Genomic DNA, 26,706 nt, shown 5'->3' with positions numbered 1-26,706 from the left:
GGGCAGCGGGACCTCCTGGACCTTATGTAGAGCAGTATGACCAACAGGACAGTGTCAGGCAGTAATGGATAGTGTCCCTACTTATCTGAACTCCCAGACAGTGCTAGAAAAGGAGCAGGGAAGAAATATTTTTTCACATTGCGCCTGTTGAACCCCAGGAGGAAAGAAACTGCTAGAAAATGTCATTCCATTTTTTGAAGAACAGTGATTGGTGGAGTTCATATTGCAGTGGCCTTAGTAATCTTCCTGAAAGATCACCATCCTCTGGAGGATTAGTGTTGAAACCCTAGCCTGGGGCAGAGTTGATTAGAATTCTGTCTTTTCTGTCACTTAACATCCAGCAAACGGAATTAATCCCTCAGACACAAACTTCCTCAAATTAAAAGTATATGGAATTAATCAAAGGAGATTTTTGTTCCCTGAAAGTAAAAAGGGATTGAGTCTTTTTAAAAATCTGTACCATTGAACTTGTTAATTGTTATTATTTTGATCACACAAAAAAAATCTGAACTTTTGATCATTTTTTTAATCATCAGATGCATTATGTTAGAAATGAACAAATAAAGCTGGGGAGATGGGTTCAGTGAGTGAAGTACTCACTTCCCAAGCTGTTGAACCTCAGTTTGCTCTCTGGAACCCATGCCTGTAATCCAAGAATTTGGAAGTGTAGGCAGGAAAACAGTGAGTTCAAGGACAACCTAAGCAATATAAAGAGGGCTTGGCTTTAAAAGGAAGGCATGAGAGAAGGAAGGAAGAAAGGAAGGATAAAGAGAAATAGCTTTTTAGACATAATTACTAACATACCACCCTACCCCCCCCCAATCATTTTATTTAGTCTTTCAGTTAGGGTCTCACAGAAGTATCTCTTTGATAGAGCCTATAATTTAGCCATTTCATACTGACCATTTTGTCTCTGCTAAGTGTTGCGTTGAAACTTTGCAGTGTTGCCTGACCTACCTACAGGATACCTTAGAGGGTTTCTGAACACTCAGTGATAGAAAGATTTGGAAGTCAAGTGAGCTTCTCCTGTTGATTTGAATATGTTCTGCCTTGATGACATGATCCCATGACATGGTGACATAGCATACTGCATGGGCTCAAAACAGTAGTTGCTTCTTAGGCAGCACATGGGTGGCTAAGATCGCCTTTCAAACAGTGCTGCTGAGAGGCCGGCATGCATTTGTTTAACATATCGTACTTGAGGACCTACTGTATACCAGGTTCTAGGTATTTCTGGGTAAACCACGTGGTCCCTGTCCTCACAGAATATGCAGAATAGCTGCTGACATGGGAAGTAGATGCACATACAATTAGATGTAACTGCAGATCATGTCACAGAACTGGTCTGAGGGGAAGGGGCAGGAGACACAAGGCCGTGAAGTATTGCTGAAAGGGCTTGCTGCAGAGATAATTTATAAGGAGAGGTCTAGGTAAACCCTGGAGGGCTAGGCTTTTAGAATAAATGTTTGGAGCATACCCAAGCTCCCTTCCAATCTGCAGGCATTGATAAGAAGAAAGATGGCAGGAATGTTCCCACTATGAGTTTTACCTGTGCCTCCACAAGATGCGAATTCACACAGGCCAGATGAGTTGCCACCACCAGAGTCATGTCACCATGTGAGCCAGGCTGCTCGGGCAGTGCAGTTGGGACGGGGAGGACTTGGACTCACATCACACTTCATCAGGATTAGAAGGATCTGGTTCAATTGAAACCTGGCCAAGAGCCAACTGTCCTCCCCTAATGGCCCACCTAAATTCCTAGAGTATCATATTTTTTTTCTTCTTTAAAGTGGAATAACTAAAGTCATCCCCTAGGTATGCTTGGATTCAAATCTTAACAGGCTGCTTGGTGTCTTGAAACTCAAGCTTATTTTCCACATTCACTCTGCAAGGGCATCCTGGCTCTGCCACCTGCTCACGGAGTGGCTCGTAGGCTTCTCACTAAGTCTGCGAGTTCACTTCCTAAACAGTGAAGTTGGGGTATGTTCATGCTAACCACATACTAGAGAATGCCACTGAGTTAACTCAGTACTTAGAACAGGACCTGCAAGACTGTGATCACATCCCCCAAAGCATGCCACTTCCTCTAAGGACCAGGCCCCCATGGAGCAAAGCTGCAGGGACGAACACACAGACAGTGTGAGGGTGAAGAGTGTGCCAGTCCGGGACCCTCTGCTGTAGGCTTTGAAGGCATGCACACCTTTTTATAGGAGGCAACCACTGGGAGCTTTACATCACGCTTGGGGAACTGTCTTCTCTAGTTCTCAGCTGGGAATTAAGCACATCCCACCCACAAGCATGGGGTGTGCAACACAGTAAACAAGTGCTCACTTTACCTGGCTTTCAACCTGCATACCAGACAACAAACCAGCAGAAGGGCCTGGCAGAGCTGGATTTTCTTAGGCGGATGGTGTTTCTACATAATGCAATGAGTTCTCTAAATGAAACTTGTGAAGGTTTTTTGTTTGTTTGTTTGTTTTTTCAAATCAAGAGAATATTCTTTTTTTAATTAATTTATTTTTTATTGAAAATTTCCACCTCCTTCCCTCCTCCCACTTCCCTCCCCTCCCCCCGCTCCCCTCCCCCTCCCTATACAATCCAAGGAGCAGTCAGGGTTCCCTACCCTATAGGAAGTCCAAGGTCCTCCCTGTTTCCCCCAGGTCTAGTAAGGTGAGCATCCAAACAGACTAGGCTCCCACAAAGCCTGTCCATGCAGTAGAATCAAAACCCAGTGCCATTGTTTTTGCCTTCTCCGTCAGCCTCCACCGTCAGCCACATTCAGAGAGACTGGTTTGGTCACATGCTCCATCAGTCCCAGTCCAACTGGCCTTGGTGAGCTCCCATTAGATCAGTCCTGCCATCTCAGCAGGTGGACACACCCCTCACGGTCCTGACTTCCTTGTTCATGTTCTCCCTCCTTCTGCTCTTCATATGGACCTTGGGAGCTCAGTCCAGTGCTCCAGTCCACACTGTCTCTATCTCTATCTCCATCCATCTCCAGATGAAGGTTCTATGGTGATATGCAAGATACTCATCAGTGTGGCTTATAGGATAAGGCCAGTTCAGGCACCTTCTCCTCTGCTGCCCAAGGAACAACCTGGGGACATAAGAGAATATTCTTTAGAAAACATATGAGCACTCAATTTAGCCAATGCTTGACTCTCATGGAGATTGTTCCAGTGAACCCCCATTCAGCTTCAAGCCAGCCGGCATTGTATTCTCATCATTTCATGATGTACCACCACTAATGCTCTGCCATTTCTTCCACACTATTTTCTTAGCCTTTTCAGCATAAATCTCATGATATAGTCTTTTATATAATGCTTTTGTATAGTAATAAATGATGATTAAATATTAAATTAATAAAGAAGTAGAGTGTTTGCCCAACATGCAGGAAGGCTTAGGTTCTATATATTCCCACCTCCACATGAACTGGGTGTGGCCATGCATGCCTGGAATCCCATCTCTGAGAGACAGAAGCAGGAGGATCAGGAATTCATCTACCTACTGAGTCAAGGCCAGCCTGGATTACAGAAGAGCCTGTCTCAAAATAAATAAATTAGACTTTGTGTGGGTATGTATAAGGTTAGCCTTCTCTGCCTTCTGCAGAGAAGATTTGGGAGTGTCTAATATAGTTTTGGTAAGTTTGACCTCTGTAGATAAAGAAATGTAGATCAGAAAAGCCAGCGATGTTGACCTTCGACCTCTACACACATGTATACACACACACAAACCAGAATGGGCCATGCATGCACCCACACTACACATACATGTGGAAAACAAGTAAATGAACAAACAAACCAGGAACCACTTTTGCGATACCAAACTAGAACAGTTTGCTTGTAAATCTTTGAGACAGGGTCTCACTCTGTAGCCCAGGCTAGCCTTCAGGTCTCACTCTGTAGCCCAGGCTAGCCTTCAGGTCTCTGTTGTCCTGTCTCAGCCTGCCAAGTGTTGGGATTACAGTTGAGAGCCACCAAGTCTGCCCTGAGTCTGGTCAAACAGAGGAAGTGACTTTTCTGGGAGAAAGAAAAGTAGAGAGGGAAGGAGATAGGAGGGACAGAGAGAGACAGAGAAAAGGTTAGGCTTATTTAGTATCTACTCAGCTGAAATTTTCTTGGGGAACCCTGAGTGTGTCTTTTAGATATACCTTGTTGTGGCTGTCTTATATTTTGGAGGGAGAGGGTGCTCCAAGTACCTAGATTAGCCGGAGTCTCTGTGTCCTGGCGCCACTCTACAACAGCAACTGGACACCATCACCTTCATCTTGGAAAAGCAGGGTTCAACTCCCAGAGCAGGGCCACTAATCCTCCTGCACTACCAGCTTCATTCCACAGCAGTCCTCCCACTCCATGTCTGTGTCCTGTCCCTCCCAACCCCCTGCAAGGGACCAGCTCAGCCGGGACACTGGGACCAACAGGACAGGGTCTCAGGAATAGGTAGGTAAGGAGTTGGTGAATGACAAACAGACACAAGACTCAAAGGAATTGCATCTGAACGCGTCTTTACTAGGCATGGGGCTCATCCTTTATACAGAAGAGATTGCTTAGCAGCATGTGTTGTTTTTTCATGCAGTACAGATTATTCTTAGAATCATTATATCAGATACGTGAGAACAGAATTTCATCAGACAGATGTCCCCAGTGTGAGTCTGCAGTTGGTCATGCTAGACATGGCTTGGCATTAGTTTTGATATAAATCTTTATCTAGGTTATGAGTTCATGGCATTTTGAGCTAAGGGTGAGCAGTTGTGGTTAAAAGTCACACAGTCTTCAGTCTTTTTATATTTCTGCAATCTATGCAGAAGAACTTCTTTCCTCCTCCTTCTCCATATTTCTAACTCCTTTTCAAATCTTTCCCAAAACCAATCTCAAAACCTTACAGGCATTCATCTCTCTCGTCTATCTTTATCCCATCTTTGCTGAAACTGTCCTAATTGTTAATTAAGTTTGCCTTTTGTTCTTTATTTACTAAGCACCAGATTAAACCTCGAAACCTAAAGAGGAAGAAGCCTTGAGTGTTAACCCATCTTCCCCCATTAGTCACATACTCCTGTGTATGGCAATGACTCATCAGTAGACTCTGGAAGCTTAAACATCCTGACTTCCCTTCCAGAAGAAACCAGACTATATTCCTTAGAACAAAAGCAGGTAATGCCAAAAGTGCAAGAGCTCTGATGCAGGAAGCAAGCACACACACCTTCTCTGCGGGCACTCTTCCTTGAAGTTTGTGCCACATCTTACACATGAGAGATCACGCAGACTCCGTAGGAGGTGACATGGCACCCCCCATCCTTCCTGAAGTCAACATCCCCACCCTCCCTAAAGGCTTGGGAAGGAGCTCAGCTTTTCTAAAGAGCAAAAAAAAAAAAAAAAAAAAAAAAAAACAACAAAACAAAAAACAAAAAGGCCTTTATGTGGGAGTCTGTTGAAGAAATAACGGCTTTCAGGGCACAAAGACCCCTTTCACTCTGCCCCAGGCCTACAATTCCTGAGCGGTGGGGAGGGTGGCTTAGTGGTCCAGGAAGAGATGGCAGCCACTTTGCCAGGTGGTGGTGCTGCACCGGTGAGAGTGGCTCTATCCACAGGCTACCTTGCAGACACTTGGCACAGGATTTACTCCGAGTAACTGCTGGAGCTCCTGTTTAAACAGGAAGATATGTATCTGTGAGTCGAGCAGTTCTGTCTGGCAAACACCTTCCTTTATGGCTTCCCACAGGTTGAGGAGGAGTGGGTACGGTGGGTGGGGAGGTGATCTATTTTTCATAATACTCTTATTTAAAAATATCATTCTGAGCAGAGGAAATAATAGTCACCCAGCAGGAAATGCTGTCTTCTGTGTGAGGTTTCCTTCTGCTGAAGGTTAGCAGAGCACTGGAGTCTTAAGCCAATGAACTGTAGAAACCTATAGGGACTGCGGTGAGGGACTGTCACCCAACATCCCTAGGAATCTCGTAATGACAAGGGGCAACCATGCTTCCAGGAAATGGGAGGTATGGATCTGAACTGTGGCAGAAGAGAGGAACATGTAGAGAGATGTACGGGACCAGATTCGTTTTACTGTGCCATGCATATGCAAATCCATGTGCGCACACACATTTGTGTTTCCCCATTCTCTCTGGGTATTTGATTTCAATTCCAGTGGAAAGATATTTGTTTGGCAAACTTTAAACGGATTCTATCCCTATAAACACCTTCTTCAGTGGGGGGATGGTATAAGTTTTACTTCACTGTACTTTTGTTCTTGTTGTTAACAAAGCATGGGCTTTGACTTAGGGAGCAGTTGTCTAAGGCAGAATGGGCTCACAGACTTCCCTTCTCTCTTCACCCAGCAGATATTGTAGGTCACCTCAACTTAGGACTGCCAATGAGAAAAAGAAATCAGAAAGATTCTCTATTCAGAAAGCCTCCATCTACTCCCTGCTCCCGCCTTTGTCATCCCATTATAAATCCATTAACCTTTTTAGTTCTCTTTTCAATGCATGTGTCTTTCGATAGGTATAAGGTATCCGCCATTTTAGTATGAATTACTTTAAGCAAGCAGTATTTTGGTTGGCTGCAAAGACCACATCAGAAACATTGATTTTCTAACCAAGGGCTACTTGACAGTTTTGTGTATTGTTAAAATAAACTGGTGAACTTACTTGAACTCCAGTTTCTAACCTGAAAATAAGAGTGATTACAGCTGCCTTCATGTCTTAGGATGGCTAGGGTATCAAAGTGGCATACTGCACATGGAGGGCCTTTGTGGAATTAGGGAGCTCCCTGGTCTGGTATGGAGGTGCACATATGCGCTGAGGGGAGAAGGCAGGAGGAAGACCGACGTCTTAGTTAAGATTTCGATTGCGATGATAAAACACATGACCACAAGGTGAGGGAAGGGTTCCTTTGAGCCTACAGTTGCACAGCACTGCCCATCCATCACTGAGGAGAGTCAAAGGAGCAACTCAAACAGATCAGGAACCTGGAGGCAGGAAGCTGGAAGCAAGCACCAGAGCGGAAGCTGTGGCTTGGCAGAGAACTGCTGGCTGGCTTGCTCCTCCCAGCTTGCTCACTCTGCTTTCTTTTATATCCCAGGACCACCTACCCAGGGAGCGGCATCACTCACAGTGAACTGGGCCCTCCCTTAGCAACTATCAAACAAGACAGCACCCCAGGTGTTGATTTTTACCCCAGCGGTGGTTGTAGCCCATCCCAACATGACTCATCTAGTGTTCTGTTGGCTGTGTATGTGAAAAGGGAGGAGGTTGCTGGGAGCCAGTACTCACTAAGCAACCTTCCAGGGCCTCAGAAAATGAATCACCATAAATACATTATCCTCCAGCAGTTCCAGCAGAATTTGCTCCTCTAAGTGCGGCACGGGATGAAGACTCTAGTCACTACAGCCAAAAGTGAGCGTAGGTGGCTGGAGGCGATGATCTGGAAGCAATGCTGACTTCTTACTCAGCTTGAATTGGGTTGTCATGGAAATTTTCACTGGGATAATACTAATACTGCTTGCCACAGGAACACAGAGGTCATTTGGTACAGGGAGCTCTGATCCTAGTGGGACGGACACATAGCATTTCCGATGGGTAATGAATTCCTTGAGAAAGGTTTGCTATGATGATGTTTTTTGCTTTTGTCCGAGCATGTGTTTCTCTCATTTTATTCCCCTAGTAATGAAGCATTTGCCTCTAGGAATTTGGTAAATTCTTCCTATCTCTTTCTGTGCAGCGAGCTGAGGGGGACCCTGCAATTGGTCACAGCAGGAAGCAAACTGTGAAGAGGTGAGAATTAAAACTCAGTTTAGATTGGTTTTATTAACCTGGATCAAACTTCAAGGAGTCTGATGCAAGGCAGTTTATTATCAACAAATTTAAACACAGTATAATTTGAAGAAAAAAAGGTTTCCCAGTGTAATACAACCCCTGAGGCACAAGGAAGCTTAATTACAACAAAATTTGACTCAGGTTAAGCGTCATTTCTTCCAAGATGGATTCCAGAGATAGGCTACCTGTACTAGCTTTAGGAAAAGTCTGGCCTGATCTCGGTCAGACAGATAGCATAGAGGTTATTTGGGCTGGAGCTTGACGTGGCCTGGCCCAACAGATAATGCAGATCACCAGGCCGCTAATCTCTCCCAGTTCCCAGCTCTCTGGATGGAAGAACAGGCTTTATGTCTTTCCCATTGGCAAGACAATCCTGTGTACTAGCATTCCTGGTTTATTTAGAGATCTGTGGGAATAAGGACCTTCATGCTGTGCTCTCAACAGTGAGCATTTACTTCGGTCTCAATGCTTAGAACTGGGTGCCCAGCACTCAGCCCAGTGAATGGCAGCCTAGCCGGGTAGGAACTGGCTTCTATTCTTTCATATGAACTTCCTGTGTTTGGTGAGTGTGCTATAAAAAGCACTCTTGTTCCCCCTGGCAGAGTCAGCTCTGCTCGTCCAGCCCCATCCTGTCTTGGTAATAAGGGATAGCATAACCATACAGTGACTAATTCCCACCTACCAGAAGCTAAGTGGTTCAGGATGTGAGCATTGTCCTTGGCCCCAATTTAAGATGGAAATGAGCGATCTTTGCAGGCTGAGCCTTTCTTGGTGAAGCCAGAATCCTTCTGCAGGTTTCTAGTGTGAGCATTAGTTCTCAAGGTGTGAGGATCACGTCCAGTCAGTCTGTGACCTTGGTCAGGTCACCTGACTCCTTATCGTTGCTTCAACCACAAAATCTGCTTCTGCTTACCTTAGTGGTGTTTCCCCTAAACAGAAAAATACAATGAGTCCTTGATGTTTACCTTTCTTTCTACTACCTACCTTTCTAAAGATTAAATGAAACTAATAAGTCCTTAGAGGTGCCACATAAAGCAGGTGTCTAATTTTCTTATCTATAGGTAAGAGCAAAGCTTAAAGGCCAACAGGAAGCCTTTTTGCTTTATTAGAATTTCATGCATAAGTACTGAATTCTTACCATTTCCTCTCTCTCTTTTCCCTCCAATGGGTCCCGTATCTGCCGCCATGTCTCAAATTCATAGCCTCTTGTTCTTTAATGATTATTAAATTAAATGATTACACACATGTAAGCTTATAAATACAACTTGCTGGGTCTGTTTAGTTTTGTTCAGATGTATATGTATTTAGAGCTGTCCTCTTGAGACTAGATAATCTTTCATGGTATTTGTTCCTAGAGAATTCTCTCAGGTGTCAATAATTGCCTTCATCTATGGATGGGGTCAGTTCTAGTTTGCTTTCTGTTGCTGTGATAAAGACCATGACCAAAAGTTACTTGGAGAAGAAAGAGTTTGTTTGGCTTGCATACCCCAATCATAGTCCATCATTGTGGGAAGTCATGGCAGGAACTCAAACAGGACAGGAATAGATGTAGTGTCCACCAGAGGAATGTGGCTTGCTTAGCTTGCTTTCTTACAAACCCAGGAACCTGCCCAGGGGTGGCAGCTCCTACAATGAACATCAATCATTAATCAAGAATACGTCCCTACAGACTTTGCTACAGGAAATCCGATGGAGGCCTCTTTTCAATTGAGGTTCCTTCTTTCGATGAGACTCTAGCTTTTGCCAAGCAGGAAAAAAAAACCAACCAGCACAAGGTCATGTGAGATCCCCGATCCTTGTTGGCATGTCAGTTATTACTGTCATTGTTTGGATCTTGTTTTGGCAATCATAATGTTGAGGTTTCACAAGTGCTTCTTTATCAAATATAGAAGAGACTATCTCTCAGCAGACACCCTGATCCTCTGACTCTTACAATCTTTCTGCCCCTGTTCTGAGATGTTTCCTGAGTCTTAGGGGTAGGGATTGTGTTGTAGATGTATCAATTGGAGGTGAGCACCCTGTGTTTAGCTGTTCTCTTTGTTTTTAGCCAGTTGTAGCTTTCTGTAATAGTCTCTGTCCCCTGCAAAGAGAAGCTCCTTTGATGAGAGATGGGAGCTACACTTATCCGTTGGTTTAAGGATAAGTGTTTAGAGTGCAGTTAGAAAGTATACTGCTTAAGGAAGTGGCAATCATAGGTCCTCTAGGACCCATGTCCTCAACAGCCACAGGTATGTAGTGGGCTAAGATGGTGGTGCCAGGCATGACTGCCCTCCTATTGAGCATGCTTCAATTCCAATTAGGTGACTGTTGGTTACCCCCTTGACATGAGTTCCACTACTGCATCTTTCAGAAAAAAATTTGCTGTTCTTCTTATCAACAAGTGAAAGCTGGCTTCCATTAAACTTCTTTTGCTGTTACTGAAATCCCAAAGCAGCAGACTTCTGAAGGCCCATCTTCAGATGACTCTTGGACAGAAAACAAATATGTGCACCTCGTTCATTAACTCATACAATGACTAGTTACTAAAACTGAACACGTGATTTATTCATTCCTTACCAGGAGCCAGGCCCCATTCTAGACTTAGCAACAAAACAGTATAAAAAAAGTGCTGTTAGAGGAGACACGTGACTATTGTGAACAGGAAGAATATGCCAAACTGAGGCATGGGGAAGTACAAAGGTCCCAAGACTGTTCTAGAAGTAGCAAATTGATGTTGTAATCATACTGGAATAAACAAGTTGAATTCAGTAGAAAGTCCATAAAAGGGATTCTAGGTCCCTAGCCATTTAGAGCTTTGGGTCCATTAGAAGGGCTTAGACTAGTGACTGTGAATGGGAGTTGTGAACAGACTGACACCCTGCTAGTGTGTGTGTGATGAGGGATAGGAGTTGAACCTAGGACCTTGTACCTCACATGTCCTAAGTCAGTGTTCTACCATTGAGCTATATCTCTATCCTTAGTTCTTTTTTGTAATTTTTGAGACAAGGTCTCCTTGAGTTGCCAAAGTTGGCCTTGAGCTCAAGCAATAGACCAAGCAGGTCTTGAACTAAAAATACCCCTGCCTTGACCTCTCAAGTAACTGGCGTCACAGGCCTCACTGTCTGGTGTGTCTTTTACAGAAGAATGTTATGAGCGGTGTACAGAAAGCGGCCTGAAGCAGACTGGGTCAGAGTGTGGGACCATAGGTGCTATTTAAATGTTCAGGAGGACATGTGACTGCACCTATGAGGCAATGGTGGAAGGGTGGAGAAGGCACTGGATTCTGAGTGCATTCTGAAGGAAGAGTCCTGAAGTGTGGCGGTACAGTAGAGATGAGATGTGAGGAGAAGCTCTTGTGGGAATGAGCTTCCCTGAGAGTTTTCAGTCTGAACCACCACAAGCACAGAGCTATGGGACTGTGGCAGGAGAGGCCACAGGATGAGCCAGTTTGCAAGAGGAAATCAAGTTTGATTGGAGTGACATCAAGTGGGGGCAGCCCGTTCATGTGGAGGGAGTAGGCTGGTGGTTGGATATGTGGCTCCAGAAGTCACAGGCAAGATTGGTACTGGAAACATAAGCCAGGGAAATCTAAGTTGGTTTTTGTAACTGTGGCAATGAGTGAGATCATATAGGTTGATGAGTGTGAATGCAGAAAAGAGCAAGCATACTACGGGGATCCAGGAGCTAGTGGAAACCAAGCGTGCAGAGCTAAGAAGGGGCTAAAGGACAGTAAAACAAGATCCAGAAAAGCCCAAACCAACAGGCATTAATGAGGATGTGGTTACAGTGGCAACTGAGTGAAGTCAGGCAGTGGGCAAAGAATTGAAGAATCAGGGCAGCTCCTCCAGATGTGAAGGCCAGAGGAGACTGAGTCAGTGTTGAGCACTGTTGCTAGTGATGTAATATAGTGCCAATGTTATTGAAAACAGTATTGACAATAAGCAGGATGCCATGAGGCTGGCTTCAGTAGCTCAGGAGGTTGAAGTAGAAGACTTGTTCTAAGCCCCCCAGTGAGATCTGGTTTCAAAAAATCAAAAATAACAATGGAATGGCAGGATCCAGCCATCCCACTTCTGGGTGGGCAGCTGAAGAACTGCAAGCAAGACCTAAAGAAGCTGCTAATACACCTGTGTTCACCGCAGCAGCATCTGTAATAGCAAGCAGTGACAGGGACCCCACTGTCCATCACTGGCTAGCTGGATAATGTGGAGTATACTTAAGAGGTCATCATTGTTCTTCACCATCACTCCCTACTTTTTCCTTTGAGACAGGGTTTCTCATTGAATCTAGAGTCCTAGCAATCTTCTTTTCTTCACCCAACAGCACTGGAGGTACAGGGTGGGGTTTTTTTGTTTTTGTTTGTTTGTTTGTTTTTTACAAGAGTACCAGGGCATGCCTGGTCATCAAGCACTGTTAGTTACTCTTGTTTATTTCTTAAGATGAGAGGTGGTTTAGCATGTTTATATACTGATAGCAGTGCCTCAATAAAGAGACAAAAGCAACTATTAATGTCAGAGAGAACCAGAAGCATAAAACACAAGGGGCTGGACCTTCAGAAGCAGAAGATGGGACCCAGTGATTCCCTGAGAGGGAGTCACCATGATACAGGGCAGGAGTCACTCACTCACCCCAGAGAAGAGAAGTCAAGCTTAGAAGGAGGATGCTCAGGTGGGGAGAAGGGGATATCACTGGGGAATGGGCACATTCTCCTCTAGTTGTTGCTGTGTTCTTACTGAGATGAGAACCAAAGTCACCAGCTGAGAATAGGCACAGGGAACAAGGAGGTACAAGAGGTTTGAGGAGAGAAGGGAAGAGTGGAAAAATCATTCAATGGCAGCTAGGGATGGATATGTGGGTGGGAAGTAGGATCCACTGTAGTGAACTCTGGGTTCTCACTGAGCTGAGCCACGTGGTGTGTGCTCACTTACCACCCTTCAACTTCTCTAGATCCACCTAAACACACTGTCTAGCCAGGCCTGGGGTAGAGGGAGTCTTACCAGTAGGTGTGATGGAGAAAGAGCCAGGCAAGGTTGCTGGGAGTGACAAGGGGAGACATTGAGATGGAAGCCTGGTAAGGTCTGACAGCTTTGAGGGACCGTGGAAAGGCAGTAAACTTAACAGTCTGAGGTGGGGTTAGGGAGCTGGATCAAAGAAGAGCTGGGGTACATGCCCAAGAGTGGTCTGGAAAGCTGGAAAAGGACACCTCGGGTGGGAATGTCTGAAATTGCCTTTTTACCTGTGCTGCTGTTGGCCTCAGAGATTTTCCATATAGTTACCCATGTTTCTTAGGTATTTGATATTGGAGTGTCCAAAATCTTACAGAGCCCAGATCTGTGGGACTCACCGATACTAGAGGAAAAGTAATACCACACCAGGTCTCTTAAAAAATAAATAAGAGGGCTAACAGAAAGAACCAGAAAGGAATTAGCAGTCATCATGAACAGTACTGGAAATCCCTCCATGAAGTAGCTCATACAATCACTCAGTAAAGCTGAAATTCAGATCCAGAGTTTGAGCCTGAGCTTTCTGCACTGTGTCCCTCTCTACTCTGATGTTTTCAGCTGCTTCTTGTGGTCTGCATGCCAGGGCTATCTACTCATGCCTTGTCTCAGGTTGCAGCCTCCTGGCTTTGCTACTTTCCCAGATTCTCTGTCTTTCCTTTCCAATTTCCATCACAAGATGCCACATTTACAAAAGAAAAATGTCCTGTAAAAACTCCCTGGAGATCCATACAATTATCTTTCCTCCCTCTGTACAACATTAAACCTATTTTATTGACGTGCAGAGATTTGCTCAGCAAGTACCATTTACACTCTAATCAGGAAGCCTTTGTGGTTCACTTTTTCCCCCTTTCATTTTAAGTCTTGGTAAAACAGCATAAACATCATAAGAAGGTGAGCAAATCAAAGCTGGTGCCTTTGATCTCATTACAGAGCCACCACCAGACCCCACCTGGGAGCTGTCTGGTTATCAGGGCCCCTCACTGACTCTGCCTTTATGTTCTCCTCACAGGGTTGCTCTAGTTGTGGCTGATGATTTGAAGGGGAGGAAAAGACAACTTAGTGAGAAGTCTGGACCTCAATAATGCTCCCAGTGTGAGGGAAAGGGGTTGTCAAATGCTTTTCTAAGATTTCAAGACCAGTAAATAAGAGCATCTAAGTAGGTTAGAGACGATAACGATGATTTTAAGCACTTGGTTCAGACATTTCTTTGTAGTCATGTTTTCTAAGGCAATTCAGGTAATTGTTCTGTCTCCTGTGTTTAATTTACTCACAACATAAAGGTTGTGGTTCAATAGGCTTCAAATGTCTCATATTGCATGCCTATTTAAAGTGGATGAAAGAAATGTATATTAGAGGCTTTTTTTGTCTATTTCCAGAAAAATTCTCAGCCAGTTCCTGGTGATGACTTCTTTTCATGAGCTAGTCACCGCCCCCCAAATATAACCCATGTTTGTTAAGTAAAACAATGTCACTCTGGTCACTGTAGTTTAGGAGGGCTTTCAAAAACCTGTATGACAACTGCTTAAAGTGTTTACTTGGCAGTTATAAAAGAGATTTCAGCTTTGGATAGATGGCTGTATCTACAGGACAATGTTTGGCTTCTGTTTAAGGCAGGGATTTAAGGATTTCTAGTGTGTTACCTAAGATTGGCCCTTTCAGAACTGCTCTTGGTGTCTAAGGTTCTCATTCTATGATGGTAGGATGGAATGGAAGAAGATGAACATCAGACATGGCTTACCAGTTCCCTAAATTAGGACATGCGGTGATGATGGTTTTGGAACTGCACAGTTATTGGCTCCCCAGGTGAGGTAAAGGAACACATGCATGGTGTATATATTGCAAGTTGAGTTTGTCTTTATAAAACTTTGGACCCAGAAGTGTGGATTTTTCTGTCCTGGACTTTGTAGTACTTTCTCATATAGTGAGATATTCCAGAGATCCTCATGATAATTATATATAGTGTTTTCAGTATTTCTGTGTTTTGCCCACAACCTGTCACCAAGATCAGGAGTGGAATTTGTGTGTCATCCTGACATTTTTTTTTAGCACCCAGCTCCCCCAAGTCAACATTCAAGTAAATTCTTCCATCCTTTGGGGAAAATGTACAGCTCTCTGGAGGCTTCTTCTTGGTTCATAATCCCGCCACCTTGGGCATTTCTGAATAAGCAAAGGCAGTAACTGTTACACTCTCCCCGAGTGATGTTGTGAATGGAAAGTTACATACCCCTCCCACATTTGCCTCTAAGCACTTCTTATTAATAAAAGGATAATGGCATGGCCATTTATTTTTATGTACTTGGAGAAGGAATTTAAAGCAGTTTTGACTGCAGGAATAAAAGGAGGCTCTTTTCTGTGTAGCATTGCTGATGGGACTGCTCAGTATGATGTATAATATAAACCTTGACACATGTATGACAGGAAAAACTCAAAGTCACTTCATTCTTTAGAGGGAGCGTTTGTATAGTGGTAACTCATGCAGTATAGATAAAAATAACTCACTCCAGAAAGTCAGCCTTGCACGGGGCCCAGAAAATGACCACATATTAGCTAACATTACTTTCTCAGCAGTGGGACACACACATACATACACATTAAGCAAACATTTCCATTTTTTAAAAATGGAAAACAAGGAAGTAGTATGGTATAGCTTAGTGGGAGAGCACATGCTTAGCAAGCATGAAGCCTGAGGTCCTGAACTCAGTCTTTAACACCACAGAAGAGAAAGAGAGCAAAGGTAAAGTAGGTAGGAAGGCTGACCAGAGAGATGACGGAAGAGAAGGCGAGACAGTGAGAATTGAGTAGAAATGTGCTCCCTACTCTCCCTAATAGTAAACTGTCAAAAGGAAGCTGAACCACGTATGCTGCATAGTCAGGGGCACGCATGGCCTTCGAGTCCATGGCTGTGATTCTGTCGGAGACCAATGCTCATAGACTGATAGAAGAGATCCTAGCTGGACCAAAGTCTGTATTTCTAATGGAGCATGTGTGTTACTGGTTATTGGAAAAAGACAAAACCCAACCTATCCTCGATTGCATCTGGTCCCCTGCAGATCTCAGTCCCTTCCTGAGTGGTTGTCACAAAATAGTAAGAGGGACGATGGCCCACTGGTCTCAGGCTTATTGTTTGTCTCAAAAATGTGCAAATACTCAAAGGTGAGAAGAGCTAGACTCAGAACCTGGGTGGTACCCTTTTGGGTACTTGACATGTGGCCTTTCTGCCACCAAAGAGCCCAGCAGTTAGATGTATCCAAGAGCATTGTGGTAGGATAAAGTGGGAGTCTCTGCTGAGGTGCTACTTGTCTTCAAGGGTGGCACACATTTGCCAGGCACCTAACTGTAGAAGAAGGCTGAGCATAGGAGTCAATAAAACAGTACTAATTAGTATTCAGTAGGCACCTACTGTGAGGACTTTCAAGTTGCTGTTCTTAGTTTACATTAAGGAAGGAAAGAAATGGTTGATAACTAAGTTAATTCAATACTGTACAAAGGGATTATAGTGCACCAAATAAAAGAACCAGAGTGGTGTGCCAGGGAGTGGCAGGAGCTGAATGGAGGCCTTTCCAGAGGCATGATCAGGAAACTTGATATTTGAGCCTGGGCCTAAGTACAGTTCGTGGGCTGTACTATCTGACAACAAATGTAGTGTGGCAGGCAGGGGAGGCAGCACGTGCATGGGTCCTTGGGGGGAAACCGGAGCAAACTATATAATGAAGCTAGAAACCACAGCTATTGTGGCGGTTCTGTAGCAGGTCTAATGAATATCTACTGTATAAATGTCTGAGCAAAATAATGATCTTTAATAGTGCCCGTCAGCAAGCAATAACAAAAAAGAGAAACCGTTTGGATTATCCTGGAGGTTTCTGCAGGATTATACTGCAGGTTTCTGGACTGCTGTGGGCTGAAGGAGCTTAGAAGGTTACAGAAAAGACACACGACAAAATCACCATGGGTGCTATAGGCACAAACTGTATTGGGAGAATGGAGGATTTGCCTGAAGATCAGAGATGGTGATGTGGGCCCAGGGGAGGCAGCATTTCTCTGGCTAGAAACACTTTCTGGGGGTGCTGTCAGTCTTTTGCATACAGGAAATAGGCCTGGCTGCTAGGCTTGCCAATTTATTCACTGGTACAAGAAACCTTTCCAGGTCAAGTGGTAGTGGCACACGCCTTTACTCCCAGCACTGGCAGAGGCAGGTGGATCACTGAGTTCAAGACCAGCCTGGTCTACTGAGTGAGTTTCAGTACAGCTGGGGCTATACAAAGAAACCCTGTCTCAAACCTTCCCCATCCCCAAAAGAAAGAAAGTAAGTAGTAAAGAAAGAAACCGTAACAGCTGCATTTGTGGACATGGGTTTGTCCTGAAAAAGCGAACTGTGAGATAGAGGCTGTTGTCCTAGAATCATCATTGAGGAAGCTCACAGCTTGTTCTAAAATCACTTACCCTCTGGTTCCTGTAGAAACTTAATAGACCATGTGATTGTTGCTTCTGGATGCCACCCTTAACAGGTACTCAGTACTTGACTTTCAATTGATCCATCCTTTTGATAGGACAGGTTGTCCATATTAATTAGAAATTTCAATGGTAGATGTGAGGATTTCCTTACTCCTCCTCCAAAACAGATGCCCACCCCACCCTGAGTTATTTAAGTTCTCATTTATTATTTAAGTTCTTTATTAATAGAGTTCATAGATTTTTCTTCTTTGCCTTTCTTATTCCTTGATTCTTTGTCTGTGTTCTCTGCTGTATGGAATGTAGATGTGTGTAGTATTTTTAGGTCACCATGCTCAGTGGTCATTCCACAGACAGTCACTGTTCTCTCTTCTTTGCACAGTACTCCATAGTTTACAATGGTGTCGGCCCACCTGTGAAATGTTCACTTTCTTGATAGGCGAGAGAAGCCGAGGAAGACTGGCATTTTTGCATTTCCACCCTAGCATAGCTCTAGAATCCAGTGTTCCTGTCTCCCAATGCCTGCTCTTTCAGTCTTGTGCCATTTGCCACTTGCATCAAGGGAACATCCAAACAATACAGCAATGAAAGCAAATTTGAGTGGACAGGCCCAGTGCACATTTGGAGAGCTCAGCATCTCTGAAGACCTGCTGGCTTGTCTCATTTAGTAAGCCAGTGGGCACACTCGAGCCTCGACAAGACAGCTCAGCCAAGGAAGTCTACGGAACTCCAGGAACCATATTTTTTTGGTTTGAGATTTACTAAAGGTTTAAGAATGAGGCAGTGGCTTCTTATAAAGAAATTAATTAGCCAATAGATAATCTCCTAAAGGAAACAGAAGGCTGCTGCAAGTCAGAACCCCCAACTGCCTGCTATTAAAGAGGATTAGGCATGGTAGGTTAACAGTCATTTTCATAGAAACTAGTTTGTATTTCTCTGTCCTCAGGATCCTGTGGTTCATGGTCTAGGCTTCCATATGTATAATTTATTAAAAAAACAAACAAAAACAGCATATATCATATGGAATACTAATCTTTTCTTGGTGGGAACAAAGCTTACCTAGTATCTAATAATGCCAGCTCCCATTTACCTAAACAAGCCATTGCCTTATGCAAGGCGCACATGAAAACGTAAAGCTGATATGTCATGTTTGAGTGACAGTACAGCCTATTCCCTTCTGTTTCTTTTTACAAAATTTGTGACTTTGAAGGAAATATTTTTATCAAGGCCTGTTTTTTGTGAAGGCCATGACAATCACCTAGCCTGTGTCCATTAGGAAGGTTCTATCTTGTAGAGGTTAATATTATCAAAAAAAAAAAAACAACAGCAATTTGCTGGGAAGCAGAGAGCTGTCTTTTCTGGCAAAGGCAATTTTCAGGGAAGCTCTGTCTTCCTCTCCACCCACACAATGGAAGCAGCCCCCCTGCAGAGTGAAAGGCAACCAGGGAATACAGACATTATGCCTGCCTTCTTTCCTTCCTTAAGCCACATTCACTCCCCAGGGAAATCTTGCGTAAATAGAGCTTGGATCTGAAGTCATTTCTGGGCAGAGTGTTCTTCCCATTTGGCCCAATAGCAAGTCTGGTTGTTGATTTCATTCACATTAGCTACAGAGACTCACAGAGCATAAGAAATGCTTTTATGTGTGTGAAAATGACTGAACAGGTACCATAGACCCAGATTAGGAGCAGGCCAATGCTTCTGAAGCTGTGAACTGGAAAGTGCACACAATCCAAGCCTCCTAGGAAACTGACTTCCTAGGAGGAGGGAGATGGTGCTTGCACTTCCCTGCTGTGGGTTAAAGAGAATAATGCTTGAATGAACCTGCCCAACTGTGACACTTGGCAAATTTTTGGTGTACAAGTAAAATGTATTCACACAAACTCCTTGTCCCTTAGTGAAAGACAAGAGCCAGGAGAGAGGATTCGGGGTTGGGGACTGCTCTTGGGAGCCTCCATACTCTTCCTCCTGACCCTCTCTGTTCTGTCTCTCATCCCTTGCCTTCCCTGTCTCCTACACACAAATCAGTGACTCTTGAAACCCCAAATCATGCAAACTTCTCCTTGCTGTTGGTGTGGATACACACACACACACACACACACATTGCATACATACACTGCCCAATCTGTTTTCTTTCTCTTCCTCAAACTTTCACAGTGCTGCTCAAAAGCGATCAAAGGCAAGGAAACCAAGACACTTCGACACCAAGAAGATCTCTGTGACCACCCAGTTGTTGAAGTACATGACTGGGACTGGATAAGCGAAGTAATGTGCATTCTAACCCAGATACCCAGGGCATGGCAGTGTTAAGGGAGAAGCAGTAACTCACGATACATCTTGTATTGATTTAAACTGTCCCTTGTTGCTGGGGAACCAAAGGAAATGATGTGTGCTAATTGGCAGAGATCAATGTGCTATTTTGCTGTTTCCAAGTCCAAATGGCCAACTGTTAACAGGAAGAGGTACAAGACCAAAATCTACCATGAGACTGGCAAATTCATGTTTTATCATTATTTGATTTATACTACAGCCACTGGCATTAAGTTCACTAATGTCCTGATGGTAAAATTGTAAGTATATATAATCTAGTATTTGATGAGTAACCTCCTTTAGCCAATGGCCTTTGAGAGACTGGACCAGGTTGGGTGTGACTTTGGTACCAAAAAGCTCGTAGGAGTACCTACGCAGCCTCCTCCAGCTTGTACACCCAGACGTTGGGTTGCGTTCCTGTTTCCTCATTGTGATCTGTGAGTTTCTCTTTTAATAAAGAAAACCTTATTGTACCCTTAAAAAAGAAAATTAAATGGGAAAATACATATAGATTAGTGTGAGCTTACTCACAATAATAATAATAATAATAATAATAATAATAATAATAATAAGTGATTAACAGAGAGGATACTTGTGTGATGTGGGATTCCCCTCTGCATGCTGGGAATACCATTGGTTAATAAAGAAGCTGTTTTGAGCCCATGATAGAGTAGAACAGAGCTAGGCGTGGAAAAATAAACTAAATGCTGGGAGAAAAAAGTCAAGTAGAAGCCATGTAGCTCCACCAGACACAGATGCTGGAAATTTACCTTGTAAGCCACAGCCTCGTGGTGATACACAGATTAATAGAAATGGGTTAAATTAAGATGTAAGAGTTAGCCAATAAGAAGCTAGAGCTAATGGGCCAAGCAGTGCTTTAAATAATATGGGTGATTGTCCAGGTAGCCAGTTGTCTCTGTCATCTACTGAATATTTTGGAAGCTGCTTGATTGTACTTCCTGCCTACTCAAGTTTTATTATCTCCTTTCTCAGGCCTTCAATGGGGTTGAAGATTACATAGTCTTAGTTACCTTTCTCTTAGTTACCTTTCTCTTGTATTAGAGGCCAAGCCTCTAATACAAGACTTAAACTGCTTAGGATAGAATAATTATTGAAACATTTAGCATTTGTTTCTTGCTTAATATTGTTTATACTGGTTGTAATACTAATTTTTATACTTGATATCTGTTCTTATTATATATAGTTTTGTATTGGGTTTGGAACTCTCTTATTTAAACAAAACAGGGAGGTGATGGGGAATGGCATTTGCGAGGCAAGGTACCAAAATCCCACAGGAGCGCCCGCTTGGCCTCCTCCAGTTGGGCCTCTTCCTGCTTGCCACACCTGGATGCTGGGTTCCATTCCTGTTTCCTCATTGTGATCTGTGAGTTTCCCTTTTAATAAAGAAAACCTTAGTATACCCTATTAAGAGCTAGTGTGGGATTATTTGACTCATGTTCCTCCCATCTTACACGTTCTGTTTCAAGTGTTAGTATATATGCTAATCTCATCGGTATGTATGTATGTATATATTTATGTAGCAATCAATTTCATGGTATATATAATATATAATGTAGAATTTCATTTATGATATGTATTATATATAATATATAATATCAGTTTGATGTCAGTGTAGTTGCAATAAATTTGAATAGTGGCCAAAGTGCCCAAGCTCAACTTGGATGATTATGGTGTGATTCCTTAGAACAGATATATATGTGAATGAATCACTGTAGAATCTCTGAAAACTTTTTAATTGGTACATTTAACAATTGGTCTTCCAGTTTAAAATGAACTAAACCACCAAACACCAATAATATTGCTAGCCAACAAATGAAAATAACAATGACATTACCAAGTTGTGAGACCCTGCTCATTTGTTCCTGGCTGCTCAGCCCTGAAATAACCACACAGAAACTGTATCAGTTAAATCATTGTTTGGCCCATTAGCTCTAACTTCTTATTGACTAACTCTTAATTTAACACATTTCTATTAATCTGTGTATCGCCATGAGGCTGTGGCTTACTGGGTAAAGTTTCAGCATCTGTCTCAGGTGAGGCTACATGGCTTCTTTTTGACCCCGCCTTCTTTTTTCCCAGCAGTCAGTTTAGTTTTTCCCGCCTACCTATATTCTGCCCTGCACAGGCCTAAGACAGTTTCTTGATTAGCCAATGGTATTCACAGCATACAGAGGGGACTCCCACATCGCCAAGTGGTTGGGAGACTATACCTTATAATTGGTATTTTAGATCTATTAATTGCTTATTACCAGTTTAATATAAAACAAACTAATCAACCTCCCCCACCTACTGCAAACATAAAAACATGGTACAGAGAAATGTACAGTTGTAATTAAAATAAAAGTTCCTAGGAAATTTATCTGAATGCTTAAATAAAATCTATTAAAGGATAAAAAGAAAAGAATAAAATACTCTACAATTAACCTACACTCTCCAAGGCAAAGATCCCAATTTCAAAACACATATTTATCTTTATGCCATGAATTCAAAGGCTGTATGTTTTTTTTAACAAAGCCCAAGTGACAGGAAAATGTACGGTTCTTTAACCAAAATATTCCTCCTGAAGAAAAGGAAAGTGCTGAATGTGTTTTGAGAAAAGAGAAATGTTATCACCCCCATATAGTTTTTCTGGTCCTTGGAGTAGGTGGAGACTCATAAATGGAATACAATAATGCTTTGTGTGTGCTTCTTGCATTTGGAATTCAGGTGGGATGTGACATTCCTGCAGACTTCTACCAGTCCCTCACATATAATCCCTGTGACTGTTTTAGAGATATTTGTGGAGTTTGGGGGGTTCTATTGTTGTTTCTTTGTTTTCTTATGGGCAAACTTAGCTCAGCATAATCTTAGTCTACCAGGACACTACACAAAGAGACTATGTTCTATTTTAAATAAGCAGGAAGCACAGAACAAATGCACAGAGAAGCTAATGAGAATCATGATCTCTTAGCACTCATCCATCACTATGAGGGCCATGGGAATCATAAAATATCAGGTTCTACAAGTAGGTAGGATGCTTTCTGCATGATGTGTGTTCTTGGAGCAGCTTTGTTGTGTATGATTCAATGGCTGTTTTTTGAGTGTTTTTCCAGCAGGGCACCAGGGACATTTGGAACAACTACCTCATTGTTATGGGTATGCTGCAAAGAACAGAGTGTCTGCATCAGCACATTACATACCACATACGATATTGTCACAACTAGAAGTACTCACACACTTCCAAATGCCTACTTTGATCATTGCTAGTGGGTCAAGTAGAGGGTGTGGACTAAAGATATTCAAAATTGCCTTAAGGTAGATTATTAAAATGAGGAGGGAAAAGGAGAAAGGGAAAGGAGAGATATCAAAATTCAAGAATGTAATTATATGTATCCCATACTACATGATGGCTGCCAAATGATGCAGATGTCGTGGCTACTACAATTAGAGAGAATCATACTCTTCTAATCTCTACCTGTACAAGTATACACGTGCACATATACACACAAACAGACACGTAATTTTTAAATGAATTTTTATTAAAAAAGAAAGGGTATGACACTAAAACTTAAAAACAAAAAATGCATATTCTTCTTACTCATTCTGAAATGTTCAAGGTGGCCAGAAACAGGAGGGAAAATGACAATGAGGGCTAAGTCCTTCCATCAAGGATAGCACTCCTTGACCAAAACTTAGATAATTATTTCTAGCTGCAAGGGAGGCTGGAAAACAGAGTATTCCATAGATAATACTCAGCTATGCTTCAGGGTTCCTGTAATCTCTGTGAAACAGAAAAGAATGCTGACTTGGGAAACAGCTAAGTTGGTAAAGTGCTCTCCAAGGAAGTATGAAGTCCCAAGTTTCTATTCCAAGAACCTACGTAAAAATACTGAGCACAGGGGCCGATATCTATAATCCTAGGATTGGGAAGGTAAAACCAGGAGAACCTATGGGGCTAACTGGCTTGCCAGCCTAGAAAAATCAGTGAACTCTGTATTCAGTGAGAGAATCTGTCTCAAAAAATTAGGTTAAGAGCAGTTGACATTGACCTCTGGCCTACACACTCACATGCCCATACACATATGACTTATGAACATACACAAACAGGTAACACACACATATATACTCAAGGAAAGGAATAAAAAGGGAAAGTGCCATTACTAATTAATAGAGGAAAGAGTTCTGGGAGGCAAATTATGGTCTGTGCTTTGCTTTAATATATCATTTAGTTTCAATTCAAGACAGAAGAATAGTTGACCACAGCTTCTAAATCCCTTTCAGGGCCAGGCAGGTCCAGTCACTCTATGATTATCTGCATTCTAATTTGATGGATGAATTCTAGTTCAGCAGAAACATTAGCTTCACAAATCATTGTCCAGGGGCTTAGAGACCATGGCTGTTTCTATCTCAGGTTGACTGGAATATTAAATACTCCATCTTGGCTTTGTCAAGTTTTGTTAGATTTTTAAATATTTATTGGGTTTTGGAAACACATTATCCCTGTGCAATGACTAGTTCTTAATGATGCTGATTAAATCATAGCCTTTAAATTTATTTGGTGTGTGTGTGTGTGTGTGTGTGTGTGTGCGTGCGCGCATGCGCGCATGCACTAGGGTGCACATATGGAGATCTAAGGAAAACTGGCTGGTATCATTTCTTTCACCATGTGGGCCTTCAAGGGATTGAAGTCGTCAGACTTGGCAGTAAGTTCGTTTATGATTTGAACCATCCCTCAAGCCTCTTTCTTTCTTCCTTTCTTTCTTTCTTTCTTTCTTTCTTCTTTCCTTCTTCTTCTCCTCCTTCTTCTTTTTTACAAGAATTTCTCCCTTTCTTTAAGTATCTGAAGGCACAGTTTGGAGTTTCTTGTTGCTTCAGACATTGCTTCAATTCCTCCCTCATTGTATTATCTCCAAATCCTTTGAAACAAAGTTGAGGGAACGGTTAATTGCCTTACACTGAAAATATTGGGAGGCTTGTTTTGCAGCATTCACACTACTCTAAACTGTCTCAGAAGGGACTCAAGAGAGAATTATACATAATGTCTTCTTTTATCTTGAAGAATTATATATGAAAAATTACTAAACAGATAATTTATAGACTTTTTCTGTTGTAAGGAGGCTGCTTGTTTGTTCCCAGTTGTCCAAGACTCCCGAATTAATCACACAGAAACTATAATATTTAAATCACTGCTTGGCCCATTAGCTCTAGCTTCTTATTTGCTAACTCTCACATCTTAAATTAACCCATCTCCATTAATCTGTGCATCACCACGAGGTCATGACCTACCAGCAAAGTTTTAGCACCTCTGTCTCTGGCAGAGGCTCCATGGCTTCTCTCTGACTCTGCCCTTCTTTCTTCCAGCATTCAGTTTAGTTTTCCCCACCTAGTTTTGTTCCCCTATTATAGTTCTGCTACAGGCTCAAAGCAGTTCCTCTATTAAACAATAATATTCACAGCATACAGAGGGGAATCCCACATCACCTCCCCTTTTCTGTTTAAATAAAAAGGAAGGTTTTCATTTTAATATAGTAAAATTACATATAATAAAGCAGTTATCAAGCAAGAATTATAGTCACAATATTTCTATCTACTTTATTATTTATCATAACTAAGGAAAACTATAACTATAAATTCTTCAACTCCATGAAAGACTCCAGAAGGATATAATATTACCTAAGTTAACAAGAAGTACATTGTAAGCAACTTCCAAAACTCTACAATTGGCAGGGACGTCTCACTGACTGGACAGTCACCCAAAGTTTTTCTGCACTATTGGAGCACCCATCCTCACCTATAGGCCCATAGTATCCAGGGGACTTTTCCATGAAGCAGGAAATTTCAAAAACAGTTCCACCTATATGGTCAGTCACTTTTTTCTGTGTCCTGCAGAATGTCTAGCAGACTCTTTCATGAAGCAGGAACCTCGAAGGCAAGTTCAGTAGTCATTTCTCTGTGGGTCCTGCATGTCCAGTTTACACAGCATATCATAAAGCAGTCCAGGCATGAGCAGTTTCTTGCCTAAATGGCTAACAAACTACATTCAGAGCCTCTTTGATGCCCATCTTCCTCTTGAAGTAGATTGGTGCTGCCAGGAGCAGAAGTGTCTCATGGTCATGAAAAGTCCTAAGTTTTAAAAACACTTTAAATGCCATATTCTGTAGTCTTTGAAAGGTTTGAAGAGTCCTTATTCATCTGAAATACATCTCTGTACATCTAGAAAATCTAACTAACATGACTACAGGCTTGACTATTATAGATGACTCTCTATTAACCTATATTTCTTAATTATACATTAAATTTTTAAATGAGCTGCACAATCACAATACCTTAACCAAGAGCAGACATACACACACACACACACACACACACACACACACACACACATAGTATAACAAAATTGACCTTTAATTTTCATCAATAAACCAAGATCCATACCAATGCAAATCTCTAGCATATCCCCCTTTAAATGTAAACAAACATTTATAAACAATATTTGGGAATATGGACATAGTTCTCCAGACTACTTCCTGCTGATTAGGAGCACTGTTAATCAGGTCTTTCATGGTGAATCCTGTGTGCTAGTTTCATTTAAGTCAGCAGTTGGGCAAAGTAATTTTTACAGCAACCTTTCTAGGGGTCTTGTTGCATCAAACCATATTAGTCTGGAAGCAATCCATAAGTTCTCATCTTCTAAGGAAACAAAAGAAGAACCTCTTTTGCAAATTCTGAAATCAAGATACTTTTAAAATGTACATGTTGGTTACTTAGCTCTTTCACAGTCAAAAAAAATTCAAAGAAAACACATTAATATACATAATCCAGACTCTGTGAATTTTCCATCTTTATGTGGTTTATTTTTTCTTTACTCCTTTTAATCTATGACTGTACTCTGTCTCATTAAAGACTATTTTTAAAAACAATTTACTTCCTTTCCAATTCTCTATACTCTTTCCCTTCTCTCTCCCAAGCCTACATACAATTATTCAACACTGTGACACATTTAGAGATCTTTTTAAATCTGGATTTGTCTTTATTGCATATCTGTAATATTTTCTGACCAGAAGAACTTTTTAAAATGCTAAACATTTAAGAATCTAAGTTGTGGCATTTCTAGGGTATTGACAGTACTTCCTGCTTGCTCCGCATAATCCAATA

At 42.2% G+C, this 26,706-nt stretch overlaps 1 protein-coding gene across 3 annotated transcripts in view; it reads left to right on the top strand.

Annotated features, from left to right (window-relative positions):
• The window catches only part of Gng2 (G protein subunit gamma 2), a 102,151-nt gene that overhangs the window by 57,287 nt on the left and 18,158 nt on the right, over nucleotides 1-26,706 (top strand). Inside the window, exon 3 of one of the 3 annotated variants that reach the window (XM_041638993.1) lies at nucleotides 7,716-7,768. The exons of 1 other annotated variant lie outside the window; for it this stretch is intronic. The gene's annotated coding sequence lies outside the window, so the exon portion shown is untranslated. Of the gene's footprint in view, nucleotides 1-7,715; nucleotides 7,769-14,492; nucleotides 14,596-26,706 lie in introns of all 3 variants that reach the window. One more of the 3 variants, XM_041638991.1, reaches the window with a different exon arrangement.

This window comes from Microtus oregoni, unplaced genomic scaffold (genome assembly GCF_018167655.1).
Source record: "Microtus oregoni isolate MIOR12 unplaced genomic scaffold, Mior012 000056F_ref0000123, whole genome shotgun sequence".
NCBI classification, from domain to species: Eukaryota; Metazoa; Chordata; class Mammalia; order Rodentia; family Cricetidae; genus Microtus; species Microtus oregoni.
This window is presented reverse-complemented; position numbering and strand designations above follow the sequence as displayed.